General features: G+C 36.8%; 2 pseudogenes; one reads left to right on the plus strand and one right to left on the minus strand.

The window, feature by feature from the left end:
• Positions 1–2,866, plus strand: part of LOC113053984 (CAP-Gly domain-containing linker protein 3-like) — a 3,035-nt pseudogene extending 169 nt beyond the window's left edge.
• A 1,592-nt stretch (positions 2,867–4,458) lies between these two features.
• LOC113047380 (protein shisa-9-like) overlaps positions 4,459–24,303 on the minus strand; it is a 51,965-nt pseudogene continuing 32,120 nt past the window's right edge.

Below are 24,303 nucleotides of genomic sequence, written 5' to 3' on the forward strand. Positions count from 1 at the left end.
TTTGTAATCTCAAAATTATACTGTAAATATTGGCCTGGTTGGACTATCACTAACAGATATAAACTCTCTGTGTTGTTAATATAGAATGATAAGGGTCAAGAGCCTGCTGAGGTTGTCCCTGACCCCATGGACATGAGTCTGGATAAAGCTGAGGCTGCCATGGTGGCTAAAGAGATGAAACAGTTGCTGCTGGACGCAGTGCCTCTCAGCTGTAACCTGCCCCGTGCCACACTCCCAAACTATGACAACATCCCCGGCAACCTCATGCTCTCCTCTCTGGGCCTCAAACTAGGGGACCGTGTGGTGCTGGATGAAACAAAGGTGAGTTAAGAAGAGTGTGTGTTCGTTGAAGAATGGATGCCATGTTAAAAGACTGAAGGACATGAAAGAGAATATAGAATATATATATATATATATATATATATAACAGAACACCTCTTTTCTGCAGACTGGCACCCTCCGTTTCTGTGGCACTACTGAGTTTGCTAGTGGGCAGTGGGTTGGTATTGAGCTGGACGAGCCGGAGGGCAAGAATGATGGGAGTGTGGGTGGTATCCGCTATTTCATTTGCCCCCAAAACAAGGTGTGTTCACTTCATTTTTTGTATTATAAAAGTCATACAGCAGCTAGCATTAACTGAGATTCAGACTGATCCCATTATTCAGATGAAACAATCTAGAGTTTAATATTTGGTGTACACGTCCATTCTTCAGGCATCTTCGCCCCTGTGTCAAAAATCAGCAAAGCTCTTGAGCAGACCCCCTCTTCAGTCACCTCAACCCCAAAAACCCCTCGCATGGATTTATCTCGCATAACCGGCAAGATCAAAAGAAAAAAAAGAGAAAGAACGTGAAAAGAGTGAGTGATAACATCTATATATCTAACATCTATCTTTTGATTTGAAGTTCTGTGTCCAGTGTTCATTTATCAAATCATTGTTTACCACGGCTGCATTTATTTGATATTAACAGTGAAATATTATTGCAATTCTAAAGAACTATTTTCAATTTTAAAATATTTGAAAAAATAATTTCTTCCTTCAATAAAAAGCTTATTTTTTTAGCAGCCATTGATCCAGCCTTCAGTGTCACATGATCTTTCAGAAATCATTCTAATATTCAGAATTTTCTATTAAAATAGGAAAGAATTCCTTTAAATTTAATAGTATTTCACAATGTCAGTTTACACTGCATTTTTTGATCAAATAAAAGCATCCTTGGTGAGTCTGGCTGAGACACTAGTGTATATCTAAAGTTTGTCATCTTCTCCACCAGCTCCAAGAAAGAAGTCTCTGTCCGGGGTCAGTTTGGATCCCGATGGAGTCAATGTTGAGGTTGGGGATCAGGTTTTGGTGGCGGGCCAAAGCAAGGGATCGTCCGATTTTTTGGCAAGACAGACTTTGCACCCGGTATGTCTATCTGAAGATAATAGTATACTATAATGACATGAGAATAAGCCTGACTTAATGATTTGCAACTCCTTTATAATTAATATGAAATCATATATAAGTAGAATAATGTGCAGTAAGTGTTTAGAAGTTTGTGTGTATGGATTCTTGTGATCAGGATATTGGTTTGGTGTGGAGTTGGAGCATCCCACTGGAAAGCATGATGGCAGTGTGTTTGGAGTACGTTACTTCCACTGTTTGCCCAAATATGGGGTTTTTGCACCACCATCCCGTGTTCAGAGGTAAAACCTTCAACATATTACAGATTTATTTTTTTTATTTTTTTTTACAGATACACAACTTGGGTTAAAGTAAATAGGGATATGTTGTACTGTTTTGGTTATAGTATATGAGCAGACCATGCCTTTCATTTAGCTTTTATTCCTGAATAGCAAACATTTGCATTAATGTTTCACTGTTAGGATAATGATAAACTACCAGAACAATGTTAGGGTGTGGGGTATAAGAAAATGTGCTAAAATACCATCTATGCTATAAAGTGAAATAGTGAAACCATCTATTGTAAGGTAGTGTAGTGTAGTGAATTCTCCAAAGAAACATCAACAGTATATTTTAATCCATTATTCTTGCAGAATTGCAGGGCCCAAAGATCCTCAGGGTGATGGGACCCTACAAAAGAAAGTCCACCAGGTGACTAGTAAGTACAAGGATAAGAGCATTGTTTGCTTGTTCTAATTTTTTCCTTAAAATTTTTTTTTCCTGTTTTTACAGCAACAATTTGCACAATCAGAGTGTGTAACATTAACCTCAACAGTGCTTAGTACTTCAGCTTGTCTGTATCTTATCAGTTAGACATACAGTGGCCTCTGCTGTTCATAATGTGAAATAGCAATAAGTATTTTGTTTCCGATGTTCAACATTCAGCTGATGCCATGTAGTAAAGAGCAGAAATATAAACAATTTATTATACAACATGCATAATACAGTATGTATGTGAATGAACAACACAGTCGTACATGACAGCCTCAGGTACAGTTTCTGTCCTCCTTTGCAGTGTCCCAGCCGAAGCGTAATTTTAATGCGATGCGATCTCCGAAAGACATAACATCTGAAAGTTCCATATCCAGGTATGCTTGTGTCCCATGAATAACATATGCTTTTGGCTGCAGCTGTGAATCTAAAATGTATCCTGTGTTACAAGATGAAACTACAGTATTTAATATTAATGATCTGTTTGTGTTACAGCAGGTTGCTGTTCTGTTGCTGGTTTCCTTGGATGCTCCGTGCAGAGATGCAGACTTAAATCCACTGGTTACATCTTTAATTATATCTCCCTCCTCTTTCTGTTCCTCCTCAAGATAAATTCTCACTCACTCTGTGTACTACCAATATTCATATGTGCTTCTCTTCGTGAACTACCCAGGCTGCTGTCCTGCCCCTTTGACAGCAATCCAATAGCAAAAAATAGTGCCTTGTCAAGTAACTAACGTCCTGCATTCCGATGATTGAATTATAGATGAACAATCTTTTATGAAATCCAAATCATTCTACTAAAAGCATCATACTCCAGTCTTCAGTGTCAGACGATCCTTCAGAAATCATGCTAATCGGTGCTTTGGTGCTCAAGGAACTTTCTGTTTATTTGTTTTTTGATTAACAATGTTCAGAAGAACAGCATTCATTTGGAAAAAGAAATCTTTTGTAACTTTATGTGTGTTTACTGTCACTTTTGATCAATTTTATGTGTTCTTGTACAAAAGTACTTTTTTATTTTTTATGCAAATACAGTTTTTATTTTTCTTTATCTTGAGTGAATTTTTAAGTATATTCTGGCTAATGAAGTAAAGTGTCCTTACAAGATCCATACTGAAGTACACTTTTTCAGTATTTCTTACAACACTCTACAGGCCCTGTGTGTACATTTATTTCGGTTTGAAAATTATGAAGATGGAAGGTGACTGGATGTACACAATGACAGTACTTTTTTCCTTTTTATTTCTGGGTAAGTGACAACAACTATTGATGCAACAAAGTTAAGGTAACGTACAAGTCAATGTTATGGCAAATAAACCATGCAATAATGGCAACCTACCATTAAGAATGCAGACTCTGACCTCCTCTAGTTTAATCACAGTCGGTGTGTGACCATCTATTGCCTTGAGAAGTCAGAAGAGGAAAATAGAAGTGGAAAAGAGAGAGAGATAGAGAGAGTGAATGCTGATGACATAGAGCTGTGTATAAAGGGGGATGTGTACAGAAGGCTATTTTATATCTCAGCAAGTGAACAACTCTGTCCTAACCAGGCAGGCATGACCTCTGTAAGAGCACTGTTTTGGCTTGCCCCGCCCACAGTTAAATCTTACTGGTCCAACATCCTGCTAGAGCGCAACAGGAAGTACATTTCTATACTTTTTGCTGATTACTGATTTTATTACATCATTTGAAATGCCTCTTGGTATGGGAACTTAATCACTTCAAAAGAAAGTATAGCTTCTTTTTAGCTTCAAATTAAATGCTGACTGAATGATTCATCTCAGAGCCGTTTGGATCAGTGGCTTTTTTTTAAATAACATTAGGAAATAATATTTCCAGAAACCAGGATGTCACTGCTGTGTTTACCATGGCGTTTTGGACAAATCAATTACTTGAAATGTGTCGTATCACACCTAGCTAGGACACGGGGTAACGCAAGCTGGCTGCATCCAGAAAAGCCTTTAGGAAACTTTCACAAAACACTGTGTTTGCAATGTTAAATCCTCAGTTTTGGTGTGTGTGTGTATTTCTGAAAGGCTGTGAACTAATGCTGCTTTATTTTCACATCATATACATACATTTTTACACAAAATTTATATATTTAACTCTTTTAACCCTGATGTATGAATAAACAGGCATATATAATCAGTAAACATGTAAAACACAAATGTGACAGGAGATAATTCTCAATGCTAGTGTTGCTGTAAAAAACCTGGCCTCGATTAAGTCAACAGACAAGCCTAATTAGCCTTCCTGTCGTTCTTTTTATCAATGATGTAACCAGTGTGACTTTAATTAGGATCAATCTGCATTGCTGTAGCTGGCTTTGCATTTCCTTTAATGCTGGTAAATTCAAACTTAGAGCAGTTGTCTTTTTTTGCTTCTGTAATGAGCTCTCATATGTCACGTTTTTGCATATCCTTTCAGGGTTCGAATAAGAAAAGTCCTGTTTTCTTAAGCAGGAAACAATTTTTGCTTTGTGATGCACATCGCCTTCGCAAAACCCCTATGTGTATTCTGCTATAGTTTACCCTAGTAACTACTCACTCTGACACAAGCAAATGTACTCCGTGTCATTGCATTGGGGAAAACCCTTTCCATGATCGACACAGACAACTACTGTTAAGAGCACGTACATCTTTAAAAGCCCTTAGTAGAATTCATCCTAATTATACATAGACAAAAGGTACAGCTTAGATTAGTGCATAACATTAGATCGGTCAAACTTACCACTAAACCAATGGAGCCACCAAACAAATGGGAACAATTTGATTCTCCAATACACTGGCAACTAACATGTCATTCAAGCATTGGTTATAATATGTCTTTTAAAAAAGATTAAATAAAGCATTGGTTTATAAATATAGCGCAAGCTTTAAATATGGCAAGACATCATTTAAGTTAGTAAGGAAGGTGAGAAGGGTGTTAAAATTCGGAAGCACTTCATCTCCGTCAAATTGTTGTCACCTGCGGCAGGCTCGACTTTGATTCAAATTACGGTTACGATACAAAAAAAATGACATTGCAAATAGTACCTAAACAGTAAAAAGTACATCATGTATTGCTAAAGATAAAATGCTACCCGGTGGCATTCACATCACAGGTAGAACACTTTCGATTTAAGAAGAAATCAGAAACAACAGTCATTCAGCTTATTTGGGTGGTTGAAAATAACCACTGGAAAACGGATATTTACACCTTGTGTTTATTCGTAACAGATGAATGCACTCAACCTCTTTTGATTTCCCTTTATCATCCTTAACCTCTGTAATTAAGTAGTTAATTGACCAATCCAGTGCTTAATAACAAATAAAAAGTTTATTTCCAGACGTTAGTCCTCATTTGATTCAGGGTTTAAGCTGGTACAGCTAGAAACTTTAGCACTGTGGTTTTGTTAAAAGCTAAATCTGCCCTGTTCTGTTCTTTTCCGGTATTCATTATAGACAGACTTCGTGACCTCCTGGCTGACAAAGTGGCTCCATTTCAGGCAGAGGGCTGTGTAGCTGGCTCACCTTGGCATCGCTTGACATCTCAGTGCCAGGAGAGTCTGACAGCCGTGTCTGTCCTCCAGGGTTTGCCCCGAAACACAATGACACCCTTGAGCCATTGCCACTGAAACTGAATGAAGCATCACTGTAGCTCAGGATAATTTGACTCAATTCTGACCCATGAGAACATGTTGATACATCCTCACATTAATTCAACGGTTGAAAATAGCCATCCAGGAACATGGTGTAACTGTATTTGTTGCCATATTTTTGGAACTGCTGTCTCTGGAGTTGGTCCAGAAGTAGAAATTATCTCCAAAATGAAGCTGGTGAGGACATAAAGAGAGAGAGAGTTATTTTTTTTTTTTTTTTCATCCTTTCTTTATAGTTCATTACAGACCCAACTGCCGTAACATGTACTTCACTGACTTTAATACAATCTAGTGTTTAGAAAGGAGTACTTTGTACCGTTATGGGTGTGTTGCCTCCTCCTTCCGAGTTCAATAATTCTTCTCTGCTTCTCATAATACTGGCATCTTATTTTTGCAAGGAGCCCCAAGCAGCAGTTCCGTTGAACATTTGACACTCTTTTATAGTCCTTAGGTGGCTTGTACATTAGATGTCACTGGCGCGTAAAAACTCACAAGGCTGTTCAAACAAAGTGTTCTTTTTAGACACAATTGTTTGATTGATAGATGCATTATTGTTGTGTGAAGAAGCAAGACGTCATCATCAGACATCTCTGCAGGTCTCCTTAAAATTGGTGCATTAAAAAAATAAAAATTTTGTTTTGTGGTCACGCCTTTTATCTTTGAGGAATAACCATATATCTCCTTTCGGATCCATTGAGAATGAAAAAAGATAAGACAGACGAAAAATAAAAAAACGTCTACAGGCAGTTTGGCAGAACACATTTTGGATCTGTTGAATTAGAACCAACCTGTCATTAATTACAGCGCCCCCTGGTATTCTGTGGCAGTGTGGCAGCCAAACGCCTGGCTGGAAACAGCTTGGAACAGCAGAGAGTGGGTTTGACAGTTGTGTCCATCAGTCATTTGGCCCCAAGCAGGAGAGGACAGAAAGGCCTAGAATTGCTACCATTTTCCTTGGTTTCTTGAGCAACTCCCAAGGCACCTAAAATCACAGATCTTCACTTTAAAACTGATGGCCACCACCAGATTTAGTGGTTTCCTATGCCATTTGCATTAGGATGCTACAATAGGGTGTAGGTATTGCTGCTACATGCTAGATTTTTGCCACCAAATCATCAATCTAATAGGTTCTTGCTTTCAGGAAAAGGATAATTATCTACATTCAGAAGTATTCAAAGCATTCGAGAGGAGAATTAGCATTAGAGAGAATTCGAAGCAGGATGTGTGACAGATATTGCAAGGAATACACATGGGTCAATTTATTAAAGTTGTTTAGGCAGTGTTTCTTATGACACTGCTGGATTTGTTCACCTAGATGTGTGCTCCTCCGTCACTGTGGCACCTCATCTCTGCAGGTGACTATCGTCCCCTGAAATGTCTCTCTTGAGGTCTGTCTGTAATAGAGACTTGCTTATCGACCTTGTCTTTACCTGTGCTGTGTCCCAAACAAGAGTTTGAAAGAGAAACAGCCAGAATAGCTTTGATTTGAAGTGATGTTGGCGGTCTGCTCCCTGGACAAGTGCTGGAATGCATCCTTTGATAAAGGTGTGGAGGTAAAGAGTCCTAGGGACATTGGACTTTGCCAAATTCACCTAGATCCTCATCCGTTGACTGGAATAAACTCTTAAACATCACAACACTTGAAACTCTCTTTCCCTCTCACAGGGCACCTTGGTTTCGTCACTGTCCTCTTCCGTATGCTTCCTCGCCGTTCTTTGTCCTCAGTGATCTAGAATTGTCTGAATAATATTTCACTGTGTGGCAGCTCTTGGCTGATGGAAGTTGACAGGACAATGGCCTTATCAAGAATGGTGTGAAGAGGGCTGAGGTGCAAGGCTCCTGTCCTTTGCCATCGGACACATGGGTCCGGTCCACAAGAGACATCTGAAGGCAAGCAGTACAAGAACAACAGACCAAAATTTTAGGGGGGAGGTAGGATCAGCAGGGATTCAAGGCCTAAGTAGAACCAGAATCTTGACCATGCAACATTTTCCCCTTCAGTTCTCTGTATTTTTGTACAATGAAAGTAAATCTAGTCCAAAACGAGTACAAAGGGGAAAAAATATACTATAAATATAACTGAAGCACATGTGTAGAAGATTTCACATCCAGTTCAGGCTTTCCCCTCAGACCGTCACTTCTGTTTTGCTGTTTGTGTGCAGTCCCTTGTGTTGTGGTTGGAGGTGCGGAGACTGTCCATACCCCAGAGGCTGAGTGAACAACTCTGGAAGAGTCTCGATGCTGAACTGACGCTTGTTGGAGAAGGCCTGGCGCCGACTGTTTTGGTTGAGACAGTGGTGGCTGTGGCTGCATCATGAGAGGGACCTGGTGTTGGACCTGAATATGGCTCTTGTTGGGGTCCCAAACTTTGAAGGCTGAGCTTGAGGTGAGTGGGTGGGTGTTAGTCTTGGAGATCTTGGGCTTGGGGACTTGAGATGATGTAATGGTAATGGCCAAAGGAGTATGGATGTCCGGAGGGAGAAGAAAGTGTTTATCTTTTGGGTGGAAAGCAATGGGTTGGAAGGTTGCAGGCGAGGATTGGCGTTGTGCGTAATCCATCATGGTATAGCTCTTGGGGTAATAATCCCTTGCTGTAGTATCTGCAGTGAAAAAAAAGGGCGAAAACAAACATTTAGAAATATAGAGGCTAAGATACAACATAACACTGTGACATATATGCAATAGATTCATTTATTAGTGTTGCTTGTACACTCACATAACCTACAGTATGTGGTGTACAAACCTAATATATTTCTCTCAGACTATAGTTGCTATATTTAGTGTTTAGAGCACCTAATGAGTAAAACACCCGGAGCAGAGGCTCATCAAGAGTGACATGAGGATGCCCTCAGCTCTTTTTACGTCACATGCACATACATACATTGACTTGAAGGAGCTGTGGCTGTTCACATCATGGTCATGATGAAAAATAAATCATATATGTCCTGAGGCCAGACTCTGTTTGAAAGGATCAATGCAAGAAATGTCCAGTGAAGAGGTGATAAGTTGAAAGGAAATAGTAGAATGGTTTGCAGTTTGATCTGGTTGTTTGTATGGTTAAAATGTTTTATATTGCAACTTTGAGGTACAAGGACAACCTACCAGGAAGTTTCTAGAATGTTTTATAACATTGTACTGCAACATTACCCAACTTTAACCAAAGGGCAATACTTTAAAATGTTTTATACTTTCTAGGAGCAATGATTCATAGTTTTACCTAGTGTTTACTATGGTGATCTCACTACATAAACTGCAGTTATAACTGCAGGACTATATTTATTATGGACTATTGTGTGTAATATTTTGATTAGTGATATTTACAGTGGCTTGATAAAAGTTAGTTGCTTATGTGAAAGACGCCAGTTAGGGTTGTGAACGGTTTAAAATTGGCTGGTTATTTTATTCTTTTGCAGATTGAAGTGGGTTAGCATGTTAGCAACAGTTGAAAGAGGGGAGTTAGCCTTTTAGCCTGTCTCATCAAATTAGCCCATCTCCACTGAGTGCTGTAAGCTATAGACAGGCCACTCGCTTCACTGCCCTCAGACTTAAACAACCTTGCTTCACTGTTTTGTCATTTTTGTCTCCTTTTTCTTGTTTTCCATCCTGACTCCCTATACTGTCCTTTCTTGCTATCGACTGAGTCATGGCTAAGGCATGAGGGGAATACCTGCTGACAAGGCACACTAGCATCTACCAAAATGTAATTGTATGTGATCTCAAATGTATATCCTGGCCCGATGGTAATCATTGTTTCTTGCAAAATACTGTAGTCAATAAAGTAAAATTGTGGAAACTTTATCAGCTACTGTTATGATTCTTTTTGACCACATCAGTATGGACGAGCTCACTCTTTGTAGTCGTGCATGAGCCAATGTCGGTTAGTATTACAATCAGCTTAGAAGGTCAAAATGAAACCTGAAGGGGTTTTGGGGATGTTGTGACATGCTGAGGGCCAAAGCCATGTCTCAACACTGTGTGTTTGAAGAAGTGACTAAATCTGTGTCTAGAAATATGACCAAATTTACCCAAATGAGGATTTGTTCCTGTAGATAGTAAATCCGATGCCGATTAGCTCATATTATGTTTTAGAGTGTGACACCTATTAGCGCATTCATGTGCTTTTTAATTCAGAAGTGTTTTGATTTGAATTAAAAGGAATAGAGAGAGTCAAAAAATCACTTCTAGTGAAGGTCCAGTGAATTGAGTAGGCATGAATTATTTAGGGAGTGTGTTTAAAGAGAAGGACACTGAGACGTATTACCCTGATAATGAGTTAAGCGACGAACAGATTTAACACATGAGCACACACACACACACACACACACACACACACACACACACACACACACACACACACTTACCATATACACACAGCCTAAGAAAAAAAGAGTATTGCACAATTACACAACTGCACACACACTTAAAATTATAGGCTAAACCAGAAAAGCATATTAACAAAAAAAAAAAAAAAAACATTTTATTGTATTTTTTTTAGCACCTGCACAATAGTAAGGTTCAATAAATCTGTCAAAACCTCTTTTTGTGGGCATCTAGGAATATTTATTTTTTACTTTGTCACTGCCAAAAAGTTTTATTTTTGTGCTAAGGTCTAGTCTTCAGAAAATTACCTTAAGTACAGGATGTTAAGTATATGATGTTATCATTTGCAGTGATGTGTTTTGATCCCATTTTGCCTTTAATTTTTGGGGATTTTTGAGGAAAACGTAAAATTGCAAAAAGGTTTAAGGGAGGGTTAAGGATACACAAACACATAATTTCCTCAGTACAAATAAAACAGCAGTCAATATAAAGTCTCAGTCATGATAGAAAAATGTGTGTGTGTGTGTGTGTGTGTGTGTGTGTGTGTGTGTGTGCGTGCGTGCGTGTGTGTGTGTGTGTGCGTGCGTGCGTGTGTATGTGTGTATGTGTGTGTGGTGTTCTGGGGCATTCAGGCACTGCAACAGGAGAGAACGTGACATAACGGCCTGATGATGTCAGACACAGGAAATGAACAGGAGGGTGAACATATGTATCTAACTAATGAACAGACGGTAAATGTACCAGCAGCCTCTCTGTCCATGTCCTTTCCTTTCTTAACCACAACTACTATTTATTTTATATTTCTTATAACTCCTTCTTCACCTTTTCTTAGTTTCTTTCCTCACAACTTTCTCTGTTAAATTTAGTTTGCCTCTTGTACTTTTGTTTCCAATCGTTATTCCTTTTCTCGCATCATCCTCTCCTCTTTCCCTCCACTTGCCCTGCTTAACTCTATCCATCCAATCTCTTTGCCAGCGCAGTCAGTGCTGATCCATCTCAAGCTTTCCAAATGCAATGTTCCAACAGTCGACACCCTGCCAGAGACTGAATGTACCATATAACTACACATTGTTTGAAGGGGGAAGAATTCCCTCTCTATCTATTCTCTCATATTTCTTTGATGTGCGCTAAATATGTGCAATAGGAACACTGTGTTTTACATTAGTAAGATCCCACAATAGCTAAATACAGTAATACAATTAAATCTTAAGAATGATTTAAAAAAACATATTAATTCACTGTATTATGCCCCTTTCTTCACAACCAAGTGACTAGAGTCATTAAATGATTATGTCTAGTCATCAACTATATTTTTGTCCTGTTGTTTTATGTTCAAGGCTTTTTTCAAGCAGGCTACACTAATCCCTTTTAGTATCGGTCAGTATGAGCTAAACAAGCCTGCACTGACAATGAGAATTAGATACATACTTGGGTGGTGCAATATTAAAATGCAATGCCATTAATCAATATATTACCATATAATAATGTTATTTAAATAACTAAATTAGCCTATAGAAATTAAAGAGCAATAATAAATCACCACACTCAATAGGATGTATAATGCGATGACAAATTCCAGCCCACAGCTTCACCTAATTAATTATTAATTTGTTTAGTTATATCATTTATAATTTTGAATAAGAGAACACCATCAATAAACTTCGGCAAATCAAAAAAGAGTTTCATTCATACATCATAGATTTAATTTTTCTTCCAGGAAACGAATAAATAGCTACACAGCGGATAACAATAAACGATAATACAATAATACCTCTTCGGCATTCATAAATCACCTTCTTTTACTCAGTTTGACTATTTATGAAACTGATAACATAACCCAGTGAGTGAAAGGCGTTGCCTATCAATGTACAATGTTAAAACACAAGCGACAAGAAAACAACAGGGCGAAAATACAGGCATTAGGTGGGATAATTACATGACCCGCTGATGCATATAAATGTCATTTTGTTATATCTGGTTTCATCTAAACAATTTTTAACAACAGGGATTGTAAACTACACAATTTGAGTAAAAGTCAATGACAAGGAGACTTGAATGTTTTATTGAAAACCTGTTATGTACATTTGAAAAACAGCCACGGGTCAAATTTAACCCATGGTGGCTCTAGTGTTAAAAATATCACTCGTTTAATCAGCAAGGATGCATTAAATTATGACGTTAAAATGTAAAGAAATGTATGTTGTTGCAAAAAACTTCTATTTCGAATAAACGCTGTTCTGAGCTTTCTATTCATCAAAAATCCAGTAAAGAAAAATTTATACATTAAAAATTTATATAATAATAATAAAAAACTGAAAAAGAAATGTTTCTGGAGCAGCAAATATTAGCATATTAATATGATTTCTATAGGATCATGTGACACTGAAGACTGGAGGAATGATGCTGAAAATACAGCTTTACATTGCACTATATTTTCACTGTTTTATTTTATTTATTTTTTTATGTACAATCATTTTCTAACTGTTTTTAATCATTTTAAAAGTTTTAAAATTGCTTGTTTTATTTTTGTTAATTTTTTTTCTTCGTGATTATTTTACTTTTTTTTATGTAAAGCACTATGAATTTCCATTGTGTACGAAATGTGCTATATAAATAAACTTGCCTTGCTTTGCCTACATGTTAAAATATATTACAATAAAAAATGTATGCTAGTAATACTTACAATATTACTGTTTTACTGTATTTTTTATCAAATAAATGCAGCCTTGCTGACCACAATAGACTTCTTTAAAAAAACATTAAAAAATCTGACCAACCCCAAATGAACTGATATATTTATTTTCTTTTTTTTTTTTTCTTTTTTTTTTTTTGGTATAACCAGGTTATTCAAATAGTGTGTTTATTATGCACAATGAATACATAAGCTTTAGTGTCTTTGAATCTGTGTTTTTATGCTATTGTTCATACAGCATAAGGCGTATACTTTCCTTAATTTCATGTAACACTAGTACATTTCAACCGATTTCCCATCAGCCCCTAATTCTCAGCGAGTGTGTATTTATGTGTCTTGGGAAGGAATGTGCTAAGAACAAACACTAGCGTGGCTGTTTAGTGAATTAGCCCCTCTGTGTTTCCAGTCATGCTGTGATTGATAAGGTCACACTACATAGTGTGTGTTTGTGTCCATTATTAGCATATCCGTATATTTACAGTACATGCTCCTGAGATCACCCACCTATAATTTTAATAACATGTCAGGGTTTTTTCCCCTCTTGATCTGAGTGGTGATATTTGCATATGTGATTACATTGTGCATTTTCCCTGCAGTCAGTGGCACTGGGAATCATTTGCAATGGTAATCAGGGTTTGTGGATAAAGTGACCTTGCTGAGCATGTGTGGCATTTATGGTGTGCATCACAAGATGTCTCTTACCCATGGTCTTGAGAGAGGAGTATTTGTTGAAGCCCAGGTTGTTGTGAGGCTGGGACAGAGTCATTACGGGACTCAAAGTAGGATGCGTGACATTATTCAGGTGGTTATGCTCTGAAGGAAGAGAGACAGCACAAAAGGAGAAGGAGGACAGGAAGGAACAAGAGAGCATAGAGGAGAGAGAGGGACACAAGGAGGAGGGGTGCGTTAGTAAATGGGAAGTCAGCACATTCATAGAGAGATGAGTGCATGTGATTATACAGTAAAGGCGAAGTCTGCTGTTAATTTCAGTGAGTAAAGGGCAACGAAGGACATGCATGAGTCTTATAGCTCAGAGGTTCCTGTAGAGCGCGGCGCTTGCAACATCAAGGTCATGGATTCAGTTCTCAGGGAACTAACGCTATGTATAGCTTGGAATGACTTTGTGACTTTAAATAAAAGTGTCTGTTGAATAAATGTGAATGTAGGCTGCTGTTGCCTAACGGCGCAATCTTAATGAAGTTCTCAGTTACGCTTTATGCAAAAATACTGCTAAAAAAAATTATAGTAAATTTAAAAAAAAAAAATGTAATCTGTAAAATTTATTAAAACAAGATTAATTTACTTTAGAAGTGGCATTGCGTAAGATATTAAGACTAGTTTTCAGAGAAAGAACAGTATCTTCAACCCTATAAAGCCTACTGTGTCATATTTGATATGCTAATTTCAGAACTTGCTGAAAAACCTGTTGCACAAAATCTGCTAGATGCCTTTTGTCGTCTGATCTTTTAGTCTTTTAGTTTTATTCCAAAAAACTACATCATGTGTGTTTTTGCTGTAAAATCTTTAATGATTTTTAGTATACATAAGAATATATACACACATATATATATATATATATATATAAACACTAACTAGGAATCAGTGTGTTTACTTGATTCTCCATACAACAGTTCTTAGAGAAATCAAGTTTAAATATATCAAATATAATAGATCAGGCTTTTGAGGACTGTTTATTCTCAGTCATCGTGTATTGCACTGCATTATGTGTTTGTCCCCACAATAAAAACTAAAAACTAAGCATTTAAATGTTATTTTGCTTTGACATATTATTGGAAGATACAGAGCGACAGATTTTTTTGTCCAGTTTTAAAAGAGGTTAAAGATAAGTGAATTCAAAATACATTATACAATACATGCATTCTATAACAGTCTTATTATCTATGAAATGTCTATAAAATATATATATATATATATATATATATATATATATATATATATATATATATATATATATATATATGTTTATATATGTATATATATATATATGTTTATATATGTTTATAGGTTTTAGGTATTTGAAATTGCAAAACAATCTTAAAATCTCCTTTGATAAATAAAAATAGACAATTGCTAAAACATAATGCAAGTGTAGAATAAAAAAAAATTATTTGGAAAGCAAAGCCTCGGATTAGATTAGTTTAATCATAAATATAAAAAGTGAGTATTTTGGTATTTTCAGGCATTTTTACAATACACATTGTTTAAAACCATCTTTTGAAAAACAATAAAACAATATAATTTGACAGAAAATATATTAAAAAAATGTTTATTGAAAGTGAAGTGAATTTGGAAGTAATTGAAGTCATTTGAAATGCTTTAAAGGAAAAAAAACAGGAAATCCCATGATTTCCGCTTCTGTAGTCAAATTGATTTCTTTGATTTGTGGATCTTTCTTCAGACTGTGGGTTGTGTAGATATTTGAGACATTGTTGGGATCTCATGTGAATCTACAGCAGTCACTGGCATCTTTTTCTTAGAAGAAAATTTAAGGTCACCGCTGTCTTGTAGAAACAACTGAGATCCCCTTTTTTGTGTTTGTGCACATTTACAATTAAAGTCTATTTCCAAGGCGGATGCACGATAGACTGCTGTATATGCGACAGTCTGCCGTACTGTGCAGAGGTCACTAAAAGTTGTTTAGGACACACATCAGGTGCCCCCCCCCTCCCCTTTGGGCTGGGGTGTGTGGTCACTGACCTGATTCTGTCAGATCACTTGTGTTTTTGTGTGTATATGTACTTAACATATATGTTAGTGCATATGTGTGTTTTTACGGCGGCAGGACAGATTGGTATGCCACATGCATGCAGTCCAGATACAGTTATATCACAGCAAATGGATGCAGGTCACGGATAAGGTCAGGATCATGTGCAAGTGAAAGTGAAATGTGGAAGTGAAAAAGAACAAGTCATAATGCATTGTAATTAAAAAGGATGAACTTTTAATCAATTTTTACCATATGTATTTTTAAGGTGGTTATCAATATTATATTATTGGGGGTGGATGGTGGGGTTAGATATACAGTATAAACACTATTATGTCCTTTTTTTAGTGAATTTGAGTTTAATCTGTAAAACTTAAATTGGAGTACCGTTGGAACCAGAGATGCCATTTTTGTACAATAAAATGTATAGATTTTGTTTTACAGTGAATATTTCAATTTGCAAATGTACTATATAACCTATATATAAATAAAGTATCTAAGAGGAAGCATCATTCTCCTCCAGACAGACATATAGAGTAAGGGATCTCTAACGCTCCACACTATAGTGTTTTCCTCTAGAGGCTTGTTCTAGAATAGAAGTGTCAGACTCCCAATAATTAAAGGTGTGACATATTTCCTCTGTTTCTTCCGAGAATTTTCCCTTCTTTTTATTTTCTATGTCTGTTATGTTGTGAAAGAGAATGGGTCAAACAGACTGTGGAAGTGTCTGTTTTAAAAATGGGTAAGGTGTCAATCAATCATAAAGATTCTTAAAAGCACAGATTTCCATTCTTCCATTCAGGTGCTTTCTTCAAGGAAGCTTTGCATTCAACTATTTCAACTCGAATCAACATTTAGCAGGTAGCTGTGCAAGAAAAGGGATAATGTACATCCAGGCACTTACTATCGCAGAATAACCTCGACATGGGTGATCAGGACCCCAGTGCAAAGATTATCCCTACATTATTCCTAATTCACACAATTTTCTTATGAAAGTTACTCAGTATAACTTAAAGGCAGGCACAGTTATCTGTATTATTTATATATTTCCCACTGAAACAGGTTCCAAGCTTTGGTGGTTAAGGTGTCTTGCTTATTGAATAAAACTCTATTCTAAAATGCATTAAATTACTGACATGAAATGGGTTTTAAACATTTTTTTTTTCTGCATTGATTTGAGAAATGTTTTTGGTTTGGATATATATAGTTATCTGTCAGTATAGTTAGATTGTGAGTGTATACTGTCTGCTATAGCATGTACCAGACAATTTGAGCCTTTCACTTGTTCAATTCTCAAACACTATGTTTATGTGGGCATAGCCAATGTAAAACTGTTAAAGAAAGAGAGTTTCACCTCTCATAAAGCACATAAGAAAATATGCATTGTTTTACCTTAGTGTATGTGCAATAGCTTCAGAAGGCGTTGAATATAGACTGATCTGAAGTCAGCTGAGGGTGAATTTTCTGCCTTAAGAGACAGTTCCTGGTCTGTCAGTGCACAATGCCTGGAAGTCCACACTGTTTCAAGTTCTGGTGCTGGTGGATTGACAATACGAGCACAAGGCTCTGAGCAATTTTCTGCAGTGAGGCTGTAGTTATAATCTAATCATCTAATCTCCATTACACGCAGATGTGGAGATCAGACTCTGATACAATCAGACGTGACTGTGTCTCACACTATAACTGCCCCTCAACCCCTTTGTCCTGTTCGCTCATTTACTTCTTTCATTAATCTTCACTGAATCCTGTAAAATCAATGAATCAGCAATAAATAAAGAATTTGATGTCAGAGGCCAACTCAACCAACCCATCTGATAATACAAACTTTATTACGGTGCACTCTTTAATGATCGACATCATGTGACATGTTGAAGGTTAAAAATATATTGCTTGACCCAATTCTCTCTGCTCTCCATGATCTTTTCCATTGCTCATTCCTCGTTGTAGAGTGATGGGTGGGTGGTCTGTGCTCCTCTCAGACTCAAGTTACATAACTTAATGAACTGCTAAATGGCTACCGAACTGTACCTCCCTGTAACAGCCCCTCTTCCTCATGGGAGTCTGACGTTTGCATCATAATTAATAATAAAAGCATGACGGTAACTTCAGGGATCTGGTCACCTGGTGAGGTGTGAACACTGGCCTAGTGAGGACAGATGGAGGAGGATAACTTTATGCTGGTTTTACTTCTTGTTCCTTCAAAAATTATTTTAGCGAAAAACTATTTTAGCCGATCAATATCAGAGCTATAGATCAATACCAGTCAAGACCGATTGCTATAAATCGGTTCAGAAATTATTCTTCAACGATTAAAGCACACCTCATTCAATCCAGTTCTTTTTAATCGCTGGCTGAGAAGGAATACATGATGAATCTCATAATGAGGACTGAGTTACATAAGGACTCTTAAGAGCAAGTCACAGTGTAGAGTCAAAGTGAGAAGTCACAGTAGAATCACGATGGAGTCACTATTAGGTCACAATAATAATATTATTAACACAGAATCCCAATCAATTTGAAATGGATGTAATTATTAACTTTAATAAATAACAATACTATTTATTACTGTAAACATTACATTTGAACATGATTATTTTTTATGCCAAAAATTATTATTATCATGATTATTTATGCCATTATATTTATGCAAATTATAACTCATATTTCCCGCTTGATAATGATTTAAAAAGTTGAGCTATGATTTAAACTAAGCCTACAAAAATAAAGTGACTTGATGTCTGGATTCTGTTGGGTGTTATTCTGATCACCGATTTGGTGTGCAATTCACCCATATAATAAAAATGTAGATATTAGAAAACAGAAACTTATTTTGTGTCTGAATCCACATTGTGTTTTCTTTGTTTAAACAAACCAGGGAGTAATAATGTCAGACAGGAACCACAATAGTAATCACCGTTGAGCTTGCGGAGGCTAAAACCTAAAAGTAAAGGTCAGGTAACAATGGACATTCACACTGTAGAGACAGAGAAAAGTATGAAGTTTGAACCTTAAAGTTAAAAAAATCAGTTTTCTGTATATAGAAGAACATTTTCCGCTGTTTTGACCATCCACAGGAGGTTCAGCTTAACTTTTTAAGACAGACTTCACAAAACGTTCTCACTGGAACGGCGTGTGTACGGCAGAAAAAGTGTTTGATATCCATCCGTGGATCTGCTCCACTGGAGTAGGAGATTTCTGTTCTCTGAGGGTGGGCGGTCCCTCGGGGGAGAATTCAATCAAACACAGAAAACACACTACTTCTCATTAATAATGCATCATCGCACTCAGGAAGAAAGAACAATCAGCATGCATATTCATTTAGCTCCTTAAATATTACTGTCCAGCCCTTTAAGGCTTTGAAGAGCATTTTATGGCAAGGAGAGAAAGAGAGAGAGAGCGACAGGAAAAGAGAGATAAAGAAACTGTAAAATAACCTAATATGCAAAAGAAATATTGACTGCACGAGGGAAAGAGAAGGTAAGACAAGGCCATATTGCCTTGCTTTATGACTTCAGAAGTGGAATTGAGTGTACGGTTGTGTGTGTGTGTGTGTGTGTGTGATGTTGTTGTTAGACTGGCTCTCTCTCACTCACACACACACACACACACACGAGAGGAACAAGGCAGGGGATGAGGATATTGACAGAGAAACAAAGAAAAGATTAAATGTTTGCACTTTTTTGTGCATATTTTGTTGTATGCATTGCACTTTATATGTGTTTTTCATGCCAACAATGCTAATAAAATGATCAAATGCATTCAGTGGCACTCAGAATTTATCTTATTTTCACAGAAATAAAAATTGTCTAGAGGAAATTCTGACTGGCTGGTGATCAAAAAAGTTCATTTAGAACCCTGCAATGCCATCAAATGTAGCCAAAACTTAATGAGCAGTTCACATGGCCTTTGAAAACATCTAAACATTAAATGTTAACATTGAAATCAGTACACTCAGAAACAAAACAAAAAAGTTTCTAAAGTTTGTTTAAAATATAGGAAGCAGCTTTAAGAAAAAGTTGCGTGGTTTGTGTACTTCATAAGCTGTGTTATAGAGTTTAATATAGCTATACATGGGTACATAGTGAAAAATATGATTATGTAAATATGTAAAAACTTAATGCTAAGAATTCATTTGGACAACCTCAAAGGCAATTTTCTCAGTATTTTGATTTTTTTACACCCTCAGATTCCAGATTACCAAATAGTTGTATCTCTGTCAAATAGTGTTGATCCTAATAAACCATACATCAATTGAAAGCTTATTTATTCTGCTTTCACATCATGTATAAATCTCAATTTAGAAAATTTCAGGGTCACATATAAGTATATATGCATTAAAAATTGTTTTTCCAAAATATCTAAACACCATGGTAATACAATTATAATGTTTTTATTAGTGTTGAGGGATAGACAGATGGACATTTTATTGTTCCCGAAGGGTAAATTTAGTAGATTGTCAAACACTCACACACACAGGCTACGTGCAAGCTCAGTGCCAGAGCCAGTAAGGTTTTATTTTTCCAGTTCTTAATGAACTGGAACTAATTTAATGACACATATTCCACTATGTCCACAAGCCACATGTACACATGTACGCACGTACATACAGTCTCTCTCTCTCTCTCTGTGTTTGTGTGTGAAAGTGAAAGAGATCAGCATACAGACAGTACAATGCAATTCATTCACTCAGCAGCACAGCCTGGCTCAATCTCTATAAAGTGCTTGCGAAGCAGTCGTGTGTGTGTGTGTGTGTGTGTGTGTGTGTGTGTGTGAACCTGCTCAGTTAAACCTGATTGATGCTCTTAAACACTCCAGAAGCTTCCTGACCTTCAAACCACCTCCAGTCTTTGACTCCCCCATCTCCCCGCTCTTCAAATGGTATGACCCTATTCAATCCCTATCTGAGCACAGTCGGACTGGGTAAGTGCACCTGCAGAGGGGGGGTGTTCACCGACACTCATGCAGCTCTCTAATTGGGCTGCACAGGAGAACCAGAATGAAGGAGAAAAAAAATATATAAAGAGCAGAAATTGTAAGACAAAGGGAAGATGAGAGGTTTTTGAATGCACAGTTGAGTTATCCATGCAGTTGCATGTGTTTTGGGAGAAGGGTGATGAATGAAAGGGGGAAAAAGGGATGAGAAAAGACAGGACGGAGGGAGAGATGAAGGCATGTATGATGTCTAACACAGACAGCAGCTGCTCTAATGTCACACTAAATAACCCTCACACATTTCTTATCTTTTCTTATGTCTCTCTGTCTCTCTCTCTCTCTCTCTCTCTCATGATGTGCTGATGCCGTCAACATGAAAGCAAATTTCAAAAAACGTGTGTCTACAGTAAGTCATGGAGTTGCTTGTTGTGGATATTTTGAGATAAACTGGTGTGCATGTGTTAGTTGTAGGGATGTAAGGTGGTTAGTATTGCAGCTATGAGAGATTGTGTGCATTAAAGGGATTGTTCAGACAAAAATGACAATTGTGTCAATGCGCTCCCACATATGATTCCAAACTGTATGACTAACTTCCTTCTGTGGACAAATGAAGAAAATTTTTGAAGATAAATTTCCTTGCTTTTTTCCCATCATTACAATGTAAGCAAACAGCTTTTTAAGCTTCAGAAATGACACAAAAACCCCATTGAAAGTAGCCCACGTGGCTCATGAAAAAAAGAGAGGGATTGGAGAAAGAAATGCATTTCAATCCTGTTGCATTCTCTCACTAAGCATTCCCCTCAGAAACTTGGAGTTCACTTGTCAAACTTGGTCAAAATAATATTGTGGGAATAAAAACTATAGTTTTGCAAGAAAAAAATAAAAGTTTTGTGAAAAAACGTAGGGGAACACAATCATTTTTGAGAGAAAATGCTGTACTTTTGTGAGAGAACACAACAGTTTTGCAAGAGAACGCAAATGTTTTTGTGAAAGAGTATAACGTTTCTCAGGGGAACATGGTACTTTAGCGAGGGAGCGAAAAGCATTTAAATTAGTTTTATATTTTTTTCACAGCTTTTTTTTTTTTTTTCTCATCATGTCCCCTTAGGGGCTCTGTAATATTCCAAGTTTTCTGAAGCACACAAGTAGTATGGACAACTTCTAGATGATGGGGCTTTTGTGTGCTTTTTTAAGCTTGAAAGCTCCAGTCTCCATTCATTTTAGTTGCAAGAAAAATAAAGACCAGGAAAGTCTTCAGAATTTCTCCTTTGTTTTTTCACAAAAGAAATAAAGTTGTTTCGTTTGGAATGACGCAAGGCTTTGTAAATTATACATTTGAATTTTTTCCCCTGCTTAATTCCCCAGCTTTTGCAGGACTTGACCCTCCGCTTTCCACAGAGCACTGAAAAACAGCTGGATTTGAGGACATCCGAAAACATCTGTCACATGTACGAAGGTCAAACCAGATTAGTCTTATCCCGCCTACAGCTTGTCTATCTCAGTAGACATAATTTTTGGAAAGTCACATAGATTTGACCTCAAACACATTCCATATATACTGGGGTATCAATACAAACAATTTAAGGTTTAGTAAACTACATGTGAATATATTTAATTCAAGGGGACCCTAAAGGGATAGTTCACCCAAAAATGAGAATTCTATCATCATTTACCTCTTTATATGCAGCCTGATCTCACGACAATTCTTACATATTTTACAAGGTGGCTAATTAATATGAATTTGTACAACCTCGTTTGTAAAAAATCATATGATTTGTGTTAAATCGTATGCATTGCACAATTCGTATGAATTTGTACGAATGACCTACACCTAACCCCACCCCTAAACCTACCCTTTACTGGGGTCTAGACAAATCGCAAAAAATCGTACGGTCATACCAATTCGTATGAATTAGCCCCTTCCTAAAATACGTACAAATTGGTCGTGAGATAGCATTGTTATATGCCATCAAAAAGGACATAAAATAACCATTAAAGAAATCCTACACACTAAAGGAAATTGTGTAGCTTCAAAAAGACTTTGAAGAATTTTATGAAACTTTTCTTGCGCTTTTGTGTCTTATTTGAGGCCTCAGTTCCTCATTCATTGTGAATGCATGGAAAAAGTGGCAGGCTTTTGTTTTTAACAGATGAAGTCAAATATTTTGGAAGGGCATGAGAGTGAGTAAATGCTAACAGAATGTTCATTTTTGAGTGAACTTAACCTTAAAACTATGTAATTCCTGGAATGTTAGATGAAAAGAACATTTTATGTGAAAAACAGCAACAAAGTACTCACCATGTATGCATTCTAGGGTTAAAGACATACATACGTCATCCTGCTTTGCTTGACATTTCAGTGTTTCTCCACGGATCTCATGTACTATCTGCCTTGTGACATTTAAACCTCTTTCAGATGGAAGGAGAGAGGGTGAAAGGGCAAAACGGTTCTGAGTTTTTCGTATTTTTGGGCTTTCCACTCCATTTTCGAAAAAGCATATCTCAGTGTATCTGCTGTTCACCATTGTACTTTTCTCTTTCTCCTTTAATCATACTCCTTTCACACAGGCATCAATGCAGGTTTGATTGACATATTCTACTACAGCTTTATGATTGGTGGTGCTTTTGCGGGAAGGAAGCTTCCTGTTGCTAAATTGCCATGGCTTCGGTCCATCTAAAGTACCTTGAAGTAACTTTAACTGTCGCAGCAGAACAAAGTGCAGTACAGTACACACTGTTGTTAGCTTTGAACAAGGATTGGAAAGAATTGACAATCCATTTTGTTTTATTATTATAAATTATGTATTTTTAGTTTCTTATTTTGACACTTTACATCAATTTATACAACTAAATGTTATTGATTTTATTTATAATTAAAACCACTTTAAATAATGAAGCCTGGCATGTTCTAAAATATCGACAGTCTATTGGAAATTAACTTTTTTATTTATTTGCCAAAGCCCATTTTAGTGGATTTGGAGACTGTGTGAAATTATCAAGAGGAGGGAACTTCCAGGACAGACGTAAATGTCTGGTGTGCAATGGCCTTTATATTTATAAAGCATTGATTTCAAATATTGTCCTGTTACAACAACACAAACAGCGTACTTCTAAAATTATTTCCCTTCCATTCTGACCCTCAAGAGATCTTCCGAAATTGTATTTGATCTTTTTCTTTCTGGAGTATCGTCCCTTTTGAGATTGCATTATCCACTGGTGTTTTGCGTCATTTTTTAAAAGCAAAGTTTGTGTGCTTGTTTAATTTTATGAGATTTCTATTTTTGACAGTAGCTTTGAAAGGTATGAGCACTTCTGATGTCACATAATGCCATTAGTCTTTTTGTGTCTTATTTTCCAATAAAATATCTGAAAAACCTTAAAACAAGATGAATGTACTTGAAAAGTAAAACCGCATGAGCATAAGAATTGTTTTTAGAGAAAGTATCTTTAATAAGTGTTTTTGTCTCTGGCAACATTTACATTGAAAAAACAGGAAACATTCTGCCAGTGCAGCGGGACAAAATACACACAAAAAATGTTTAATCTCAAAACAAGTCAAGTACATTTATCTTGATTAGAAGAGTTCTAATAATTTTGACCAAAAATAAATAAAAATAACTTAACATTATACAATCACGGAGTATTTTTGCAGTGAGTTTCCATAAGAGACCATCAGGGCCGCAACAGTTCCTGATTACTGGTTCTGTAGCCAGTTTAGTTTCAGGCTCGGTGCAAAAATCAACATCAGAAGAGCTCAGATCAGTGAGCATTGCAACAGGCCTCAGATCAGTTGAACCCTGTTATGAAGACGTGTCAGCTATGAAATGAATGCT

This window comes from Carassius auratus, chromosome 3 (assembly GCF_003368295.1).
Source record: "Carassius auratus strain Wakin chromosome 3, ASM336829v1, whole genome shotgun sequence".
Taxonomy (NCBI): Eukaryota; Metazoa; Chordata; class Actinopteri; order Cypriniformes; family Cyprinidae; genus Carassius; species Carassius auratus.